Raw genomic sequence first — 20,332 nt, forward strand, 5'->3', positions numbered from 1 at the left:
ACAGTAGCGCTCATTCCTGTCTGAAATGTAGTTGCCTCCAGGGAATAAGATGACTTCCAAGAATGCAAGTGTGAGGCCTCTGGAGGCTGGAAGTTTTGTGGGAAAAGGCTTCAGCGTTTTCAATCTCTCTATAGAGTCCTCATGTGAAAAAGAAGGGTTGCAGATTTTGCAGTTTCAAGAAGCGGCATTTTTCCAGTAGGAGCCACCTTGACCAGAAGCAGCTCTGCCGGCTCGCCTCAGTGTCTAACCTAAGGTTGCCCTCATCCTGGACAAGAAACAGCTCTCTGAGTAATTCTGAGTACCCCAAACTCAAAAGTCTATATTCATTAAGACCTTGTCAAACCTTAATAACCTAGTGGTGGCATTTTCTTCAGTTAATATCTAGCATTCCAGCTTTAGCCTCTTTCCTCTTACTTTGCTTAAAATGTTCAGTCCAGAGTTGTTTTGTTTTGTTTTTTATCTGCACTCTTCCTTTCAAATCTTTGTTTCCCCCTCACTGGCATCCAATTTAAACTATCTTCACTGTGCTGTTTGCTACTTTTCTTTTCATTTCTCCCTATTTCACCCCAGGTTGTCTTTGCTCTGATTAAACAAACTTCGGTGTTTCTTCTCCATGCAACTTCTGTTGTTTTATTTGTTGTTTCATCCTGGGACTATTTCCTTTTTCAATCTGCAGAAGTTCTAAAAAGGAATAGGAAAAGGGAGGGGTCCTAGAGCTCCGCAAAAGAGTTGATCAATGTGTCCATTGAATTCAAGAAAAATAATTAGGCGATACACTTACCTCTACAGGTAAATTGCAAAATAGGAGTGCCTAAGAGGCAAAAACTCTGTTTTCAACATGCTTTGTATGAGAAGGTATGAAGTAGTTAAGGTCCTGATTAGGGATAAAGATTTAACCATGGCACGTAAGGACAAAAATCGATTTAAACTAAAAATGGAAAGGAGTATAGAAATAAAATTTCTGATGCCTGGGGGACCCCAGTTTTTCCCTTATTCCCTAGAGGAAGAAAGAGGTTAGTCCCTAAAAATGTCCACCAGGGCAGTTAGGCAGTAAAAAGAAATGAATTTTCCATATTGGAAAAGTAGAAGTCAAACTTTGCAGATGACATGATCTTGTATATAGAAAATCCTGAAGATTCACACACCAAAAACTATTAGCACTAATAAACTAGTTCAGCAGGGTTCCAGGACAAAAGATCAATATACAAAAATCAATTGAATTTCTATAAACTAGCAATGAAAGAGCTGAATATGAAATTGAGAACGTAATTCCATTTATGATAGCATCAAAAATAATAGCCATCTTAGGAATAAATTTGACAAAAGAAGTGTACTAGATTTATATGTTGAAAACTACAAAAGGCTTTTGAAAAAAATTAAGATGGCAGTACTCTCTAAATTGATCTACAAATTCAACATAATCACTATGAAAATCCCAGCTGTCTTTTTTTTTGCAAGAATTGACAAGCTGATCCTAAAATTCATGGAAATGGGAAGGACCCAGAATAGCCAAAACACTCTTGAAAAAGAACAAAGTTGGAGGATTCACACTTCCAGATTTCAAAATTACTTTAAAGGGCCATTAATCAAGACAGTGTTACGCTGGACTAAAGATAGACATATAGATCAATGGAATAGAATTGAGAGAGTAGAAATAAGCCCATACATTTATAGTCAATTGATTTTCAACAAGAGTGCCAAGACAGTTTAATGGGAAAAGAATAGTCTTTCAACAAATGGGACTGGGACAACTAGATATCCACATGCAAAATAATGAAATTGGCCCCCTACTTCACACCATATACAAATAACTCAAAATGTATCAGCTAGGACAAAACCTAAGAGTTAGAACTATAAAACTCTTAGAAGAAAACATAAATCTTTGTGACCTTGGATTAGGCAATGGTGTCTTAGCTATGGCACCAAAAGCACAAGCAACAAATGAAAAAAACAGGTAAATTAGACTCTGTCAAAATTGTGCATCAAAAGATATTATCAAAAAAGTGAAGAGCTAAGCCTTAAAACGGGAAAATGTTTGCCAAGCATATATCTAATAAGGGACTAGCATCCAGAATTTAAAAGGAACTCTTAAAGCTCAACAATAAAGACAATTCAATTTTTGAATGAGCAACAGATTTGACTAGACATTTTTCCAAAGAAGATACACAAAGGAAATAAAAGCACATGAAGGCATGTTCAATGTCATTAGCCATCGAAGAAATGCAAATCAGAACCACAGTGAGTTATCACTTCACACCCGCTAGGATGGCTATAATAAAAAAGACATAATAAGTGTTGACAAGGATGTGGAGAAATTAGAACCCACATATACTGCTGGGGGGGGATGTAAAATAGTGCAGCACTGTGGAAAACAGTGGTGCTTCCTTAAAGGGTTTAAACATAGAATTACTATAGGACCCAGCAATTCCACTCCTAGCTATATACTCAAGAGGATTGAACATATGTCCATACAAAAACCTGTACAAGAATGTTCATAGCAGCTCATTGTGTAATGTATATTATATAATAAACCAAAAGTAGAAATAACCTAAATGTCCACCAACAGATGAATAAAAATGTGGCATAGCCATACAATGGGATATTATTTGGCCACAAAAAGAGTGAAGAATTGATACTTGTGACAACATGGATGAAGTTTGAAAATACGGTAAGCGAAAGAAGCCAGACACAAAAGACACATATTGTGTGATTCCAAATGTCCAGAATAGGCAAATCCAGAGGCAGAAAGCTGATTAGTTGTTGCTAGAAGCCAGAGATGGGGGGATGAGAACTGTACATTTTAAAGGGGTGATTTTATGGTCTGTGAATTATATCTCATTAAAAAGAGATTCAAATACAATCAGATGAAGCACTCCAGTGTCTTTAATTCTATAGTGAATGGTTTCCAGTCTCAGACTACAAGGGAGCAAAGACATTAGCCATGTGAGAAATAGCAGTTGCTATATCCCGGAGAGTTGAGGATGGTATTCTTGCTATATTGGATTACTTGGAAAAATTTAGATGTTCTGTGTTAGTGAAAGGGGCTTAGGCCACTGTCTAAACCCAAATCTGCCTTCCTTTTAATGGGGGAAATCCAAGTTCTGAGTCCACAGACTTGTGGACGCAATGACAATAATACTACCACCAAGTACTCTCACCAGGTACTGTGCTGATGCTTGTGTGTGGCCTCATTGCCTCAGAAATAGGTGCTGTTATTCTCAGTTTTACTGATGAGGTAATTGAGCTTTGAGAGTAAACTGTGAGATTGTGAATACAGGCGCCTGGGTTGTTAACAGCTGTATTGGGTGTTGAAAAGATGACCAGCCATAGAAGCCCCAGTGCATAAGCCTTTCATATATTCAAGCATGTGCCAGGTGATATTTAGTTAAACTCAGAGGCAAAGACCGGTTGTGTGGAATCCTTCCTGGGTGGCAGTGGCAGGGAGCCTTACTTGTGCACAAACTGCAGACGTGTCCTCTGTTCTGGAGCAATCCTACTCATCCCACCTGATGACTCACCTTCATCTTTGACCATACCTGAGTTTTAAGCACGCCTCCCAGGCCTGAAAGTGCCTGACATTTCCTCCTACTTCTCCATCCTCCTGGAAGGTTTCGAGCTCTTTCAAGATATCTGCCTCTTAAAAATGTCTTCCCTGCCCCTAAACAACCAGTCCTTGATTGTAACGCGGAAAACAATCAGTTCTTGAAATGACTGGAAGATCACATGTCTTGTTTCAAACCCTGTCTCTGCTACACACTGAGTGAAATGTCTCAGGGAGTGGGCGGCGTGCGCCCTGACCCCTAGTTAACTTTCTACGCCGCAGGCAATGCGCTGGCTCTCCGTACAGTGATTTGGGGCAAATGCCACAGGCCCTAATTGCAGACTCCAAAGAGCTAAAATTCTATCCTGGGGCTCTGGAGGCAGAAGCCTTCCCCTTCCCTGGGCCGAGGTCTGCCCTTCCCCCAGCCTGGCCTCCTCAGCCCGCTCTGCCCAGGCCACAGAACTCACAAAAGGCGCAGTGTGTGCCCGGCGCTGAGTCACGGTGGTTCTCAGCCCAGGCCGTCTCAGAGCGACCAGGGGGGCCCTGCTTCCTGGCCATTTCTCATAGGGAGCACAAGGGAGCCAGGGCTGTGCCAGGCTTTTAAAGCTTTGTGACTAACCCCAGCAATGCAAGAAAAAGCGACAAGCAAAAGGCAGAGGAGGGCACAGACTTACTCTCCCTATTCCTTACTTAAAGAATTCTGCATAGTACTAAGGATTCACCCTCTTTTTCTGTTTTCTCCGTTGTTTTTAGATCTGTGTATTTTTATATTGAGGTGAAATTCACATAACATAAAATTAACCATGTTGAAGTGAACAGTTCGGTGTCATTTAGCACATCCACAATGTTGTGCAACCTCCGCCTCTCTCCAGTTCCAAAACATTCTCATCATCCCCAAACAAAACTTGGTACCCATTAAGCATTCACTCCTCAGCTCCTGACAACCACCAGCCTGCTTTCTGTTTCTATGATTTACCTATTTGGGATATTTCATATAAATGGAATAGTACAATATGTCACCTTCTGTGACTGGCTTCTTTCTCTTAGAATAATGTTTTCAAGGCTCTTCCACAGTGTAGCATGAATCAGTACTTCATTCCTTTTTTATGGCTGAATAATAGTCCATTGTGTGTGTGCGTGTGTGTATGTGTACCACAATTTGTCCATTCATCCGTTGACAGACATCTGAGTTGTGACTAGTGCTGCTGTGAGCAGGCACGTCCATGTATTTATTTGAGACCCTGTTTTCAGTTCATTTGGGTAGGTATCTAGGATTGGAATTGCTGGGTCACATGAGGAATCCCGTTTCCCCAAGTGGCTAGGTCGTTTTACACTCCCACCAGCCATGTAAGAGGGTCACCCTTTATTCTAAGCATGCACCCACTGGTTCCTTTCCTCCCTCCACTTCCTACACCCTTCTACCAAGAAAATGGGTCCTCTCAGGCTTCTCCCTCCCCTGAACTTGGAGAAGCAGGGCCTCTGGGAGAGACTGCTGAGAGCCAACACCAGCTGCAGGCATCCCGTGGCCTTTCCCTCTGTTTCCACTCCCGCCTTTTCCACGGCTAGGATACCGGGACCCGGAGCTGGCGAGAAGAGGCGGTGCACGTAGTTAGCAGAGCCATTAATGCCACCCCATTAGACTATGCCCACAGCCACCTCCAACACCTCTGTCCATCAAACTCTGACAGCCAGAGCCGAATGGTGTGTGGGAGCCTTCAGCCCTGGCTCAGATCTGCGGGTGTATGTTTCTTTCTCAGCTCAAGCTTAAGATCTCGGAAGACACAACCCTTACTTAGCCTGTCCTGCCCAGCCCCCTCTGTTAAAGTGCCTGCCTGTCTGGGCCTGGCTGGTGGCAGACATGAATGGAGAGGAAGGGCCTCCCTCTCCACCCCCTTTCACCGGGGTTACTGCCGGTCACAGACCGCGAGCTATTTACATTTACAACAGCCCAACAGCGCCTGACCAAGCCGGAGCCAATCGGCAGGCCCCAAACTTGTCTGATTCCGTCTGCGCCAATCAGGAGGTGCTATCGTTACAGCCTCTTTCTCCTGTGAATCACAGGTTGCGGTAAACTTCTGGGGTGGGTGGGGGTGGGGCTGCCTGGCGCTAGGTTTGCCCTTCCTAGACTCGGTCTGCCATTCTGAGAAATGGGGGAAATACGGAAATGCCGTTTCCTTGAGGAGACATCTGCCCTGTAGAACTCTGAGAGAGTTTTACATAGGCTGAAGAATGGAGAACCCATTCCCTCCCGGCAGAGATCAAGAAACCTAAGGAGAGATTTTAGCTTCCCTCCCCGCCTGCCCCTCCTTAACTCAGGGTTCCTAATAACAGCTCTTAGACGGCTCCTGCCTTTGAAGTGGTGTGAGATCTTGCTAATTAGGATAGGCTAGTAGGCAGGGCTAATTTTTACTTTTGTCTGTGCGAGTGCAAACACCTGCCATACCACAGATAGAGGGCAAAAAGAGTTAGCAAAACACACCAAAGATGGGCTGGTCATGGGGCGGCGCCTGAGTAAAAGCACAGAAACAGGAAAATGCCTAGGAATGTTCATACTGAGGTCAGCAGAATGTGAAGGTGATGCATAGGGGTTGGGAAAACTGAACAGGGGGCCTCAGATGCCATGACGGGAAGTTTGGACTCTGTAAGTGATAGGGAGCCATCAGATGTTTTCAAGCAGGAGAGGAAAATAATCTCTTGTTTCAGAAAGCTTACTCTGGTGGCAACATAAAAAGCAGATTAGGGCCTGGAAGATGAGTTAGGAGGCTCTTGTTAGGACTCAAAGGAGAGGTCAGGAGACCTAAAAGTCCAGGATAGTAGTGGATGGTGGACAGGCAAAGAAAGGGCACAGCTGAGCGGCATTTCAGAGAGGACTTAAAAGCACTTAATTGATTGGATTGTAGGTTGAGGGAGGAAGAAGTCAGAGATGAGTTTGAGGTTTCAAGCCTGGATGACTGAAGGATAGCAGCATCACAAACTGAAATAGGTAGTAAAAAAGAGGGAGCCAGTATAGTTCAAGTGGTTGAGCACCAGCATACTACATATGAGGTCCTGGGTTCAATCTCTGACCTCAGTATCTAAGAAATAAAAAAGTTTTAAAAAATAAGAGAGAGGGAAGCAGATGTTGCTCAAGTAGTTGGGCTCCCAGCTACCATATGGGAGGTCCAGGGTTCGATTTCTGGGGCTTCCTGATGAAGGCAAGCTGGCCCATGCTGTGAGCTGGCCCAAGCGGAGAGCTGGCCCACACGGGGTGCTGGCCCATGCGGTGAGCTGGCCTTGGTGGAGTGATGGCCCACGCAGCAAGCTGGCTGAAGCAGAGAGCTGGCATAGCAAGATGATACAACAAAAAGAGACACAGAGGAAAGATAGTAAGAGATGTAGCAGACCAGGGAGCTGAGGTGGCACAAGAGATTGAGCACCTCTCTCCCACTCCAGAATGTCCCAGGATCAGTTCCCGGTGTCACCTGAAGAGGAGACAAGCAGACACAGAAGAACGCAGAATGAATGGACACAGAGAGCAGACAATGAGGTGGGGAGAAATAAATAAATCTTTAAAAAGAAAAATTAAGAAAGAGAGAGATTTTGTTAAAGAAAATAGGAATTCAGTTTTCCCCTGTGTTTTTTTGTTTGTTTGTTTGTTTGTTTGTTTGTTTTAAGAGGTACAGGGGATTGAACCCTGGACCTCATTTGTGGGAAGCAGGTGCTCAAACCATTGAGTTACACTCACTCCCCTAGGAGTTCAGTTTTTGACATGCAGAGTTTGAGTTACAAGAACATCCATGTGAAAATAACACCCATTAGACAGGAATAACAATCTGGTGTTCAGAAGAGAAATAGAGAGATCCAAAGATTTTATAGTGAAAACTAGGGTTAAAAAAATGATCACCTAGAAAGAGTTTATAGAATAAGATTCAGTAACAGGGAAGTGGATGTGGCTCAACTGATAGAGCATCCATCTACCATATAGGAGGTTCAGGGTTCGAACCCAGGGTCTCCTGGCCCGTGTCATGAGCTGGCCCACACGCAGTGCTGCTGCATGCAAGGAATGCCATGCCACGCAGGGATGTCCCCAGCATAGGGGAGCCGCACGTGTAAGGAGTGTGCCCCGCAAGGAGAGCCGCCCTGTGTGAAAAAAGTGCAGCCTGCCCAGGAGTGGTGCTACACACACAGAGAGCTGACACAGCAAGACGACACAACAGAAAGAGACACAGATTCCTGGTGCCACCGAGAATGTGTACACAGAAGAACACACAGTGAATGGACACGAGAGCAGACAATGGGGGTGGGGGGGGAGAGAGAAATAAAAATAAAATCTTAAAAAAAAAAGATTCAGTGACAGAATCTAGGGAAGTTACTAACATTTAATAGTAGAATGAAAACACAGAGCAAAACAGACCAAGAAGTATCAGAATGATATGGGACGAAAAAACAATAGAATAGTTTAATAGAAGTGAAAAAATAATTTCAGGAAGAGAAAGCAGGACACTATAAATAAATAGCTGACAACAAAGGACATTAAATAAATGAGACATTCCTTTAATGGAATATTATGCAGCTATTAAAATTATACTATAAGGAGCAGATGTGGTTCACGCAGTTGAGCGCCCATCTGCCACATGGGAGGTCCTGAGTTCAGTTCCTGGTGCCTTCTAAAGAAAATAAGCAGACAATGAGTAAAAAAAACAATGAACAAAAACAACAAGCAAAAACATATTATAAAACTATTAATTACCTTTGAAAGGTGTTCAACACATTTTTTCTTTTTTTAAATTTTCTTTGCAGTAGTGTATATACAATATAAAATTTCCCTTTTTAACCATTTTCAAATATTAATTCAGTGGCACTAACTACATTCACAAGGTTGTGCTACCATCACCAAAACTCTGTATCCATTAACTGTTTTTTTTTTTTTTTTTTTTTAATTTTTTTATTTTTTATTGACTTTGTAATATTACATTAAAAATATATATGTGAGGTCCCATTCAACCCCACCCCCCCACCCCCCCTCTCCCCCCCCCAACAACACTCGTTCCCATCATCATGACACATCCATTGGATTTGGTAAGTACATCTTTGGGCACCTCTGCACCTCATATACATTGGTTCACATCATGGCCCATACTCTCCTCTGTTCCATCATGTAGGCCCTGTGAGGATTTACAATGTCCGGTGATTACCTCTGAAGCACCATCCAGGGCAGCTCCATGTCCTGAAGACGCCTCCACCTCTCATCTCTTCCTGCCTTTCCCCATACCCTTTGTCCATTATGTCCACTTTTCCCAATCCAATGCCACCTCTTCTATGTGGACACTGGATTGGTTGTGTCCATTGCACCTTTATGTCAAGAGGAGGCTCAGATTCCACCTGGATGCTGGATGCAATCCTCCCATTTTCAGTTGTAATCACTCTAGGCTCCATGGTGTGGTGGTTGTCCTTCTTCACCTCCATCTTAGCTGAGTGTGGTAAGTCCAATAAATCAGATTGTAGGTGCTGGAGTCTGTTGAGGCTCAGGATCTGGCTATCACATTGTCAGTCCAGAGATTCAAATCCCCTAAATATATCTTAAACCCCAACATTAACTGCACCTCCAGCACATTAGCATGAAAGTCTTATAAAGGGAGATCCCATCTGAGTCCAGATTCATCACACATAAACACCATTTCCAAAGAGGGGCCATCTGCCCTGGTAGTTAACCCCATCGGCCATGACCATAACTCCCATGGGTCTCTTTAGCCCTCAAAGGAACCAATATCTGGGGGTTGTATCTGCTTTATCTGTCTCTCTGACTCTGCTCAGTTGTGCATGAGGGCAAACCTTCTGCCAGCCTCCAGACTCTTTTTTAGAAACTCGTAGCCATATAAACTCATTTCTCCTTTCCATTTCCCCCTTACTTTAGGTCAAACAGCATTTTAAAGTCATGGTATTTTATGTAGACATGGATATTCTGCTGATCCGCATTGAACCTTCCGTATAAGGTCATTTTCCAGTTGCATCATCAGTTGGTAGTTGATAGTGGTCCCTCGTTGCCAGGGAGGCTCATCCCCGGGTGTCATGTCCCACGCTGGGGGGAAGGCATTGCATTTACATGCTGAGTTTGGCTTCGAGACTGGCCACATTTGAGTAACATGAAGGCTGACAGAAGGAAATTCCCAGGCACAAAGTTGCTCTAGGCCTTGTTATTATTTTGGGTTTATCAGCTCACAAGCATAGTCATTAGTATCAGGGGCTCACTGTTGAACCCTCACTCCCTCCCGGTCCCCACCACTGTACCTGGGAGACTGTCGCTGCTCCCCTAGGGACCACGACAGAGCACCACTGGCCAGGAACCCAGTACCCCCCCTACTGTGGTTTTTAATTGTTGCCACTATGAGTATATCCAAACATTACCATGCACCCTGGACATATGTTCTGTACAGCTCCCTGTCAGTCATATATCATCTGTCATTGGTATCCCATACCAGTATCCCTCCATTGCCATTGTTGAAACACTCTGTGATCCAGAACTCCCCGAAATTTGAAGCCCAATATAATGTCATGGTCCCTTACTAGGGAATGGCATATAGCGATGAGTTTAAAGGATAGATAAAGAACTTGGATAAAGTTAGATAAAGAACTTAGATAAAGAATGTTGACTTGAAAAAATTCCACATCCTATTTTTTTTTTTTTTTCCCCCCCCCCCCTAATTATTCAGCTTTTCTTCACAGGAGTCCTAGACCACAGCAATGTATATATATAATATACAGCACTCCCACACATCCACCAGAAAACCTTTTCCCTTCCACAGTGATACTCTTACGCCCTATTCATATCATATTTACTTAAAGTGATGTACAGAGTCTGAGACATTAGCTTTCTAACAAGGTGACATCTGTGTTTACATTATGGTGCATACTTTAGGATACACAGTTCTTTACATTTTTAGTTATCCTATGTTTTACATTATGGTTTACATTATCAGTCTGTCATCTCCTATATGTTATGGTGTAATATTACATGTTTTATATCCATCCTTGTGTACTCTCAAGAAACTCCTCTCTTACCCCCCATTTACTTTGGTTCCACACATTTAACGTCCATTTTCCCTTCCACCTTGGTGCCCTCAGTGATAGCCAACCTCCGTTTCCTGAGGAGCCACTTCCAGAGATAGATGGAATAGTGTTCAGGGCCTAACTTGCTCAACTGCCCCAATGCCCTGGGAGCCACCCTTTCTCTCGAGGGATACAGTTCCCTCTATTGGATGGCATTAGTCCTCCCCAGGATGTGGGTCCACCCCCACTCTCACTACTTGGGTTTCTACCCCATGGTGTCACCCACTCTGGCAGAATGAGCATTTAGACATTCCCCAGGAGCCCGTCCTGCATCAGACCCTCCCCTCCGAGCATTCTAAACAGGTAACCCTCTTTATTATATTTTGATATGATTTTCTCAGCATTTTACTCTCCACCAACACCTGACCCTCTCCTGGTTCGTATGCTACCCCTCCCTCCCCCCACTTTTGGGCAACGTTACCCACCCGTCCCTCCCCAGCCACCCTCAAACCCGCAAAGCCCCAAGCAAAGGCAACCCCTTGCCCCCCTTTTATCTCTTCTTTGTGTTCATACTTACCACCATCTCGTCTTAAATTCCACCCCTGCAGACATCGGCTCATATCCTTCCTCCACCCTCCGATTTCCTGCAAGCCTATCGTTCAGTCTCTTGCTATCTAGGGCAGCTTGTTTATTTCATATCATTGAGGTCATGTAGTATTTGTCCTTCAATGTCTGGGTTGCTTCACTCAACATAAGGTTCTCAAGATTCATCCATGTTATCACATGTGTTTGTAGTGTGTTTGTTCTTACAGCCGAGTAGTATTCCATTGTGTGTATATACCACATTTTATTGATCCACTCGTCTGTTGATGGGCATTTGGGTTGGTTCCAACTTTTGGCAATAGTGAACAATGCTGCTATGAACATTGGTGTACATATATTGGTTTGTGTTCTTGTTTTCAGTTCTGCTGGGTATATTCCCAGCAGTGGTATTGCTGGGTCATATGGCAAATCTATGGCTAGTTTTTTGAGAAACCGCCATACTGTTCTCCAGAATGGTTGGATCCTTCTGCATTCCCACCAGCAGTGGATGAGTGTTCCCCTTCCTTCACATCCTCTCCAGCACTTGTATTCTTCTGTTTTTTTCATAGCTGCCAATCTTATGGGTGTAAGATGGTATCTCATTGTGGTTTTGATTTGCATTTCCCTGATAGCTAGAGATTTGGAACATTTTTTCATGTGCTTTCTTGCCATTTGTATTTCTTCTTCGGAGAAGTGTCTGTTTAAGTCTTTTTCCCATTTTTTAAATGGATTGTTTATCTTTTTATTTTCAAGATGTAGGAGTTCTTTATATATGCAAGTTATAAGTTTCTTATCAGATATATGATTGCCAAATATTTTCTCCCACTGTGTGGGCTCCCTTTTTACTTTCTTGACAAACTCCTTTGAGGTGCAGAAGGCTTTAATTTTGAGGAAGTCCCATTTATCTATTAGTTCTTTTGCTGCTCGTGCTTTTGGTGAGATATTCATAAATCCATTACCTATTACAAGGTCCTGTAGATGTTTCCCTACACTGCTTTCTAAGGTTTTTATGGTCTTGGCTTTTATATTTAGGTCTTTGATCCATCTTGAGTTGATCTTTGTATAAGGTGTGAGATGGTAATCCTCTTTCATTCTTCTACATATGGCTATCCAGTTCTCCAGACACCATTTGTTGAATAGGCCACTCTCTCCCAGTTGAGAGGGTTTGGTGGCTTTATCGAATATTATGTGGTTGTATATGTGAGGTTCTATATCAGAGCTTTCAATTCGATTCCATTGGTCTATATGTCTCTCCTTATGCCAATACCATGCTGTTTTCACCACCGTAGCTTTATAGTATGTTTTGAAGTCAGGTAGTGTGATTCCTCCAATTTCGTTTTTCTTTTTCAGTATGTCTTTGGCTATTCGGGGTCTCTTTCCTTTCCAAATAAATTTCATAGTTAGTTTTTCTAGTTCCTTAAAGAAGGCTGCATTGATTTTTATTGGGATTGCATTGAATGTGTAGATCAATTTTGGTAGGATAGACATCTTAATAATGTTCAGTCTTCCTATCCATGAACAAGGAATAGTCTTCCATTTATTTAGGTCTTCTTTGATTTCCTTGAACAATCTTGTATAGTTCTCAGTGTATAAGTTCTTTACCTCTTTAGTTAAATTTATTCCTAAGTATTTGATTTTTTTATTTACTATTGTGAATGGTATTTGTTTCTTGATTTCCTCCTGATCTTGCTCATTATTGGTGTACAGAAATGCTACTGATTTTTGCGCATTGATCTTATAACCTGCGACTTTACTAAACTCATTTATGAGTTCTAGAATCTTCGTTGTAGATCTCTCAGGGTTTTCTATGTATAGGATCATGTCATCTGCAAATAATGAAATTTTGACTTCTTCCTTTCCAATTTGAATGCCTTTTATTTCTGGTTCTTGCCTCAGTGCTCGAGCAAGTACTTCTAAGACAATGTTAAACAGGAGCGGCGACAGTGGGCATCCTTGTCTTGTTCCTGAGTTTAGAGGGAAGGAGTCTAGGATTTCTCCATTGTAAACAATATTGGCTTTAGGTTTTTCATATATACTCTTTATCATGTTCAAAAAATTTCCTTGTATTCCAATCATTTGGAGTGTTTTTATCAAGAAAGGGTGCTGTATTTTGTCAAATGCTTTTTCTGCATCAATAGATATAATCATGTGATTTTTTTCCTTCAATCTGTTTATATGGTGTATTACGTTGATTGATTTTCTTATGTTGAACCATCCTTGCATACCTGGGATGAATCCCACTTGGTCGTGGTGTATAATTCGTTTAATGTGTTGTTGAATACGATTAGCAAGTATTTTGTTAAGTATTTTTGCGTCTAGGTTCATTAGAGAAATTGGTCTGTAATTTTCCTTTCTTGTGATGTCTTTGTTTGGCTTTGGTACTAGGGTAATGTTGGCATCATAGAAGGAGTTGGGTAATGTTGTTTCTGTTTCGATGGTTTGGAATAGTTTCAGCAGGATTGGTGTCAGTTCTTTCCGGAATGTTTTATAGAATTCACCTGTGAAGCCATCTGGCCCTGGGCTCTTCTTAGTTGGGAGATTTTTAATAACTGATTCTATCTCTCTGCTTGTGATTGGTTTGTTAAGATCATCAATTTCTTCTTTTGTCAATATGGGCTGTTTATGTGTTTCTAGGAATTTGTCCATTTCCTCTAGATTGTCATTTTTGTTGGAATATAGTTTTTCAAAATATCCTCTTATGATAGTCTTTATTTCTGTGGGGTCAGTGGTGATATCGCCTTTCTCATTTCTTATTTTGTGTATTTGCATCTTCTCTCTTTTTTTCTTTGTTAGTGTTGCTAAAGGTTTGTCAATTTTGTTAATCTTCTCAAAAAACCAGCTCTTGGTCTTGTTTATCTGTTCAAGTGCTTTCTTATTTTCTATTTCATTTAGTTCTGCTCTTATCTTTGTTATTTCCTTCCTTCTTCTTCCTGTTGGGTTACTTTGTTGTTGTTTTTCTAATTCCTTCAAATGTGCAGTTAGTTCTTCAATTTTTGCTCTTTCTTCTTTTTTGATATATGAATTTATGGCTATAAACTTCCCTCTCAGTACTGCTTTTGCTGCATCCCATAAATTTTGGTATGTTGTGTTATCATTATCATTTGTTTCAAGGTAGTCATTGATTTCTTTTGAGATTTCCTCTTTGACCCACTGTTTTTCTAAGAGTGTGTTGTTTAATTTCCAAATCGTGGTGTGAAATCTGGGCTTCTTTCCCTTGCAAATCTCCAGCTTGACTCCACTGTGGTCAGAGATAATGTTTTGTATGATTTCAATCTTTCTGAATTCGTTCAGCCTTTCTTTGTGGCCTAGCATATGATCTATCTTGGAGAATGATCCATGTGCGCTTGAGAAAAATGTATATCCTGCTGTGTTTGGGTGTAGCGATCTATATATGTCTATTAGATCGAGCTCCTCTAATATACTATTCAGATGTTTTGTTTCTTTGGTGATTCTCTTTTGAGATGTTCTGTCCAGAGTTGATAGTGGTGTATTAAAATCCCCCACTATAATTGTAGATGTATCTATTCTTTCACTTAGTTTTTCCAGCGTTTGCCTGACGTATTTAGAGGCACCCTTGTTAGGGGCATAGATATTTATGATTGTTCGATCTTCTTGACAGATTTTCCCTTTGACTAAAATGTAGTATCCTTCTTTGTCTCTCACAATTGTTTCACATTTAAAGTCTATTTTGTCTGATATTAATATAGCTACTCCTGCCTTTTTTTGGTTATTGTTAGCTTGTATGATTGTTTTCCAGCCTTTCGCTTTCAATCTCCATGCGTCTCTGGGTCTAAGATGTGTCTCTTGTAGACAGCATATGGATGGGTCATATTTCCTTATCCAGTGTCCCAGTCTGAATCTTTTGATAGGTGAGTTTAATCCATTGACATTCAGTGTTATTACTATCAAGGAATTATTTGTGTTAGCCATATTTTGATTGGATTTGTGTTTGTCATATTTTGTTTGTATATTTTTTTTTGTCTTTTTTGTTGTTGTTGTTGGTCTTATACTCTCCTCCAACTTTGCCTTTCCTGTTTTTTCCTTTCTTCCTGCAGAACTCCCTTTAGAATTTCTTGAAGGGGAGGTTTCTTGTTGGTATACTCTTTCAGTTTCTGTTTGTCTGCGAATATTTTGAACTCTCCATCATGTTTGAATGCTAGTTTAGCTGGATAGAGTATTCTTGGTTGGAAATTTTTTTCCTTTAGTACCTTGACTATATCATACCACTGTCTTCTTGCCTCCATGGTTTCAGAAGAGAAATCAGCACTTAATCTAATTGAGCTTCCCTTGTATGTGATGGTTTTCTTTTCTCTTGCTGCTTTTAGGATTTTCTCTTTGTCTTGAGCATTGGATAATTTGACAAGTATATGTCTTGGGGTGGGCCTGTTGGGGTTTATGACTTGTGGAGTGCGCTGTGCTTCTTGGATATGTACATCTGTCTCTTTCAGTAGATTTGGGAAGTTTTCAGCCATTATTTCCTGCAACACTCTTTCTGACCCCTTTCCCTTCTCTTCACCTTCTGGAATGCCTATAATACGTATGTTTGAGCGTTTTGCATTGTCATTCAGGTCCCTAAATCCTAATTGGATTTTTTCTATCTTCTTATTGACCCCTTCTACTATCTGTTTGATTTCTGATGTACTGTCTTCCACATCACTAATTCTCTGCTCTGTGTCTTCTAGTCTGCTGATATTTGCTGCAAGTGTATTTTTGATTTCTTGAACTGTGGTGTTCATTCCCATCATATCTGTTATGTTTTTGCGTATGTCTGCAATTTCCCCTCCAAGTGATGTCTTCATGTTGTTAACCTCTTTCATTACTGCATCAAATTTGTCGGTGATAAATGTTCTGAGATCTTTCATTGCTTGTGCCAAGTTTTGCTCCCCTTCGTGATTATTGGTTTGTTGATTGGATTCAGCCATGTTTTCCTGATTATTGGTTTGGTTCGTAGATTTTTGTTGCTTTCTGGTCATCTCTTTATTTTGACGAATTTAATCAGTTCCTTAGCTTCTTTGTCTGCTCTTGGAGGTTAATTAGTTGTTATTTTTGCACAGGTGTTATATCTTCTCTTTGTCACTTTTTTTCTTCTTATTCTAGTTACTTGTTGTTGGTTAAGTTCACTTTAGAGGAAAGTATTAGTGTTGGAGAAAGGCAATTGTGTAAGCAAGGGAAAAGTGTAAAGTTGTATTGGTGACGTATGTTAATAAAGCAGGAATATGAGATCTGGAAGGATGGAGGTTAGATTCATGTAGATTGTATAGAGTTATAGCTGTAGGTAGAGTACCTTTTATGAAGTTGATGACTGAATTTGGGAGGAATATGGTATGAACTACACAGCTATTGTTTTCATGAGAGAGGGAAAAAGAAAAGAAAGGTAATAGTTTCAAGAGTGGATAATAGACAGAAAACAGAACAAAGGTATTAGAAATTAAGAGTTAGACACTTTGTGGATCAAAGAACGGGAGGTGGGGGGTGGAATATAGGAGAGACAGTAGATGATAGTGGATATCAAGATGCAGGGGAAGGGGGATAGTGTAGGTAGCCTAAATCAATTCACACAGAAATGAGGCAGTGGAGGATGGGAAAACCCAGCAAATGTGAGGTGTTCCCTGTAGCACCTATTGTATACTTGAATTAAAGTAAAAATAAGTGGAAGATGAGGGACAAGAGGGAAAGAGAAAACCGAAAGAAAAAAAAAAAAAAAAAAAAACAAACTAATTATAATAAAGAAAAAAGAAAGGCAAGAAGAAAGGAAGAAAGAAAAAGAGGATGGGCAAACGGTGGGGAACGGATAGGGAGAAGAGAGATACAGGTACACACGTGTCACAATTGCAACACTATCTAAAACAACAACTTCCCCCCGCTTTGCCCTAAAACCCCCCCGTCTGTCTGCCCAAATGGGTCTGCAAGCACCTCCCTTCCCACAAACCCCCAATAGGCCGCCCAGGGCCCACGAACTCCCCAGTACTGCAGATGCTCAAAAAAAAAAAAAAAAAAAAAAAAAAATTAAGTAAAATTAAAAAAAAAACAAAACAAAAAACAAACAAACAAACAAACAAACAAAAAAAACAGAAACCCCTCCGCAGGCCCGGCTCCGCCCGCCGCGGAGGCTTAGACCGGCTCTGCCCGGCTTCTCACGCCGCCTTGGCCTGGCCTGGCTCCGCCCAGCTCCGCTCGCTACAGCGGCCCAGCCGGCTCCGGCGTCCACCTCCCGCCACCGCGGCCTGGACCGGCCCTACCCGGCTCCGTACCCGCCGCGGCCTGACACGGGCCCGCCCGGCTCCAAACTCTACCGCGGCCCGCAGCCGGGGCCTGACCCGGGCCCGCCCGGCTCCAAACGCTGCCGCGGCCCGCAGCTGGGGCCTGCACCGGCCCCGCCCGGCTCCAAGCGCTGCCGCGGCCCGCAGCCGGGGCCTGCACCGGCCCCGCCCGGCTCCAAGCGCTGCCGCGGCCCGCAGCCGGGGCCTGCACCGGCCCCGCCCGGCTCCAAGCGCTGCCGCGGCCCGCAGCCGGGGCCTGCACCGGCCCCGCCCGGCTCCAAGCGCTGCCGCGGCCCGCAGCCGGGGCCTGCACCGGCCCCGCCCGGCTCCAAGCGCTGCCGCGGCCCGCAGCCGGGGCCTGCACCGGCCCCGCCCGGCTCCAAGCGCTGCCGCGGCCCGCAGCCGGGGCCTGCACCGGCCCCGCCCGGCTCCAAACGCTACTGCGGCCGGCAGCCGGGGCCTGCACCGGCCCCGCCCGGCTCCAAACGCTACCGCGGCCCGGCCTGGCTCAGCCCCACCGAGCGGGGCTAGATGCCTCGTCTCCGCCTACCCAAGAAGGGAATCCTCTACAGGTAGCTGGGATCTCCGTGTATATTTCACAGACGAATCCTCTCTGTTACCTTCCCTCCAAATCGATGTCCAGACACCTCCGGACCAGCAAAAATCCCGAAACAATCCGGTCCCAAAGAGTCTCCAACGCCGCCCAGCCGATTCCCTGCAGAAGACTCTAACAGGGATGTTCACTCAGCCGCCATCTTGCCCCCTCCCGCTCTCCATTAACTGTTAACTCCCATTCTTCACCCTCCCACACACCTGGTACCCTGTAAGCTACTGTCTCTATGAATTTGCATATTCTAGTTATTTTCATATAAGTGAGAGATCATACAGTATTTGTCCTTTTTTGTCTGGCATTTTCATGATGTTTTTGAGGCTCCTCCGTGTTATTAAGAGAAATATTCAGGTTAGAAAATAGTATGTATAAAACTCTCTCATTTTTTAAAAATTACATATGTGACTGTAAAGGGACACAAGAGAAATTTTTAGGATGAGGGAACTGTTCTACATCTAGATTGGGTGGTGGTTACATGACAAAAACCATCGAGCAGTAATACTGTAATAGGAAAATGCATGTTGGTGATTACCTGCTTCATGAGGTTGTGCTGGGGAATAAATGGCACAGAGGGCACAGAGTCTGGAACACAGGAAGAGCTCCCTCAGAACAGAAAGGAAGGGTGGTCCAGGGCATGGAGGAGGTGGAACTGGGAGCTAGGCTAGAAGGATGAGTGAAGACAACTGGCCCTCCAAAACAAACCCAAAGAATTTGAAGAAACTGAGAACTTTTAGACCGAAAAGGGAAAATTTATGAGAGAACTTGGTAGCTGACTTAAAATATGCCACAGAAGAGGAACTAGACCTATTATTTACTGATCTAGAGGGTTGGGAAAAAAAGTATTGTAACTGGGAAGCAGATGTGGCTCAAAGAGTTGAGCACCCATCTTACCACATGGGAGGTGCTGGTTCAGTTCCTGTGCCTTCTAAAGAGGAGGAGCAAGCCAGCAAGCTGATGTGAGGGGCTGGCGCATGCAGCAAGATGACACAATAATGAGACACAACAAGCAGGGAAAAGATGTAGCTTAAGGGACTGAGTGCCTCCCTCCCACTTGGGAAGTCCCAGGTTCAGTTCCCAGTGATTCTTTTTTTTTTTTTAAAGATTTATTTTTCATTTATTTCTCCCCCCACACACACACACTTGTCTGCTCTCTGTGTCCATTCGCTGTGTGTTCTTCTGTGACCGCTTCTATCCTTACCAGCAGCACCAAGTATCTGTGTTACTTTTTGTTGTGTCATCTTGTTGTGTCAGCTCTCTGTGTGTGTGGCACCGTTCCTGGGCAGGCTGCACTTTCTTTCACGCTGGGCGGCTCTCCTTACAAGGCACACTCCTTGCGCGTGGGGCTCCCCTACGCGGGGGACACCCCTGCGTGGCACGGCACTCCTTGCGCACATCAGCACTGCGCGTGGGCCAGCTCCACACGGGTCAAGGAGGCCTGGGGTTTGAACCATGGACCTTCCATGTGGTAGACGGCCACCCTATCCACTGGGCCAAGTCTGCTCCCCCCTCCCCCCAAAGTGATTCTTATAAAGAAGACAAGCAGACACTGAGAGCACACAATGAACAGACACAGAGCAGACAGCGAGTGTAAACAGCAAATAATTTTACTTTAAAAATAAATCTTTAAAAAAAAAAAAGTAGTGAAACTACATAGGAATAAGATTGTGTGTGTGGGGGGAGGCAGATTCTAGGACAAAATAATTTGAGGTGTCCTAAATTGTCTTGGGAGGAGTAAGTCAGTCCTTCCCAGAATTGTTCAACTTGTCAGAGGTGCTGGGAGGAGATTCCTGTATGGGATGAGGAAATGGATAAGATTACCTCTCAGGCCCCACCTAGTTTTAAGACTTTATGATTTAAAGTACATGAAATCCCTTCAACCAAACATAAGGTTATAGATTTTAAGTTTTGTTAGTGTCAGTCTACCAATGGCTATCAACCTTGTCTCTTTCTTTCAGGTCTTACCAGGTTTGGGGATTGGACCCTGCGACTGCATACGTGGAAACTGGCCTCAGCCACTGAGCCACATCAGCCCCCCTGAGCTGGTTTTGTCATTTGTTTGCCTGTTGTGTTTTTTTTGTTTTGTTTTTGTTTTTGTATTTAGGAGTCATCTGAAACTGAACCCATGACCTCCCATGTGGGAGGCAAGAACTCAACTGCTTGAGCCACATCTGCTCCCCAACCTTGTCTCTTTTGATTGTCCAGATGTCTTCCATCTCTTCATGGTTTTAAGAAAATCTGTTGATGCTATCCTCATGACCTGGACTAGATGGTTTTAAAAGTACCATACCTGACTGATAACCACTAATTATGCTA

Source organism: Dasypus novemcinctus, chromosome 6 (genome assembly GCF_030445035.2).
Source record: "Dasypus novemcinctus isolate mDasNov1 chromosome 6, mDasNov1.1.hap2, whole genome shotgun sequence".
Lineage (NCBI taxonomy): Eukaryota > Metazoa > Chordata > Mammalia > Cingulata > Dasypodidae > Dasypus > Dasypus novemcinctus.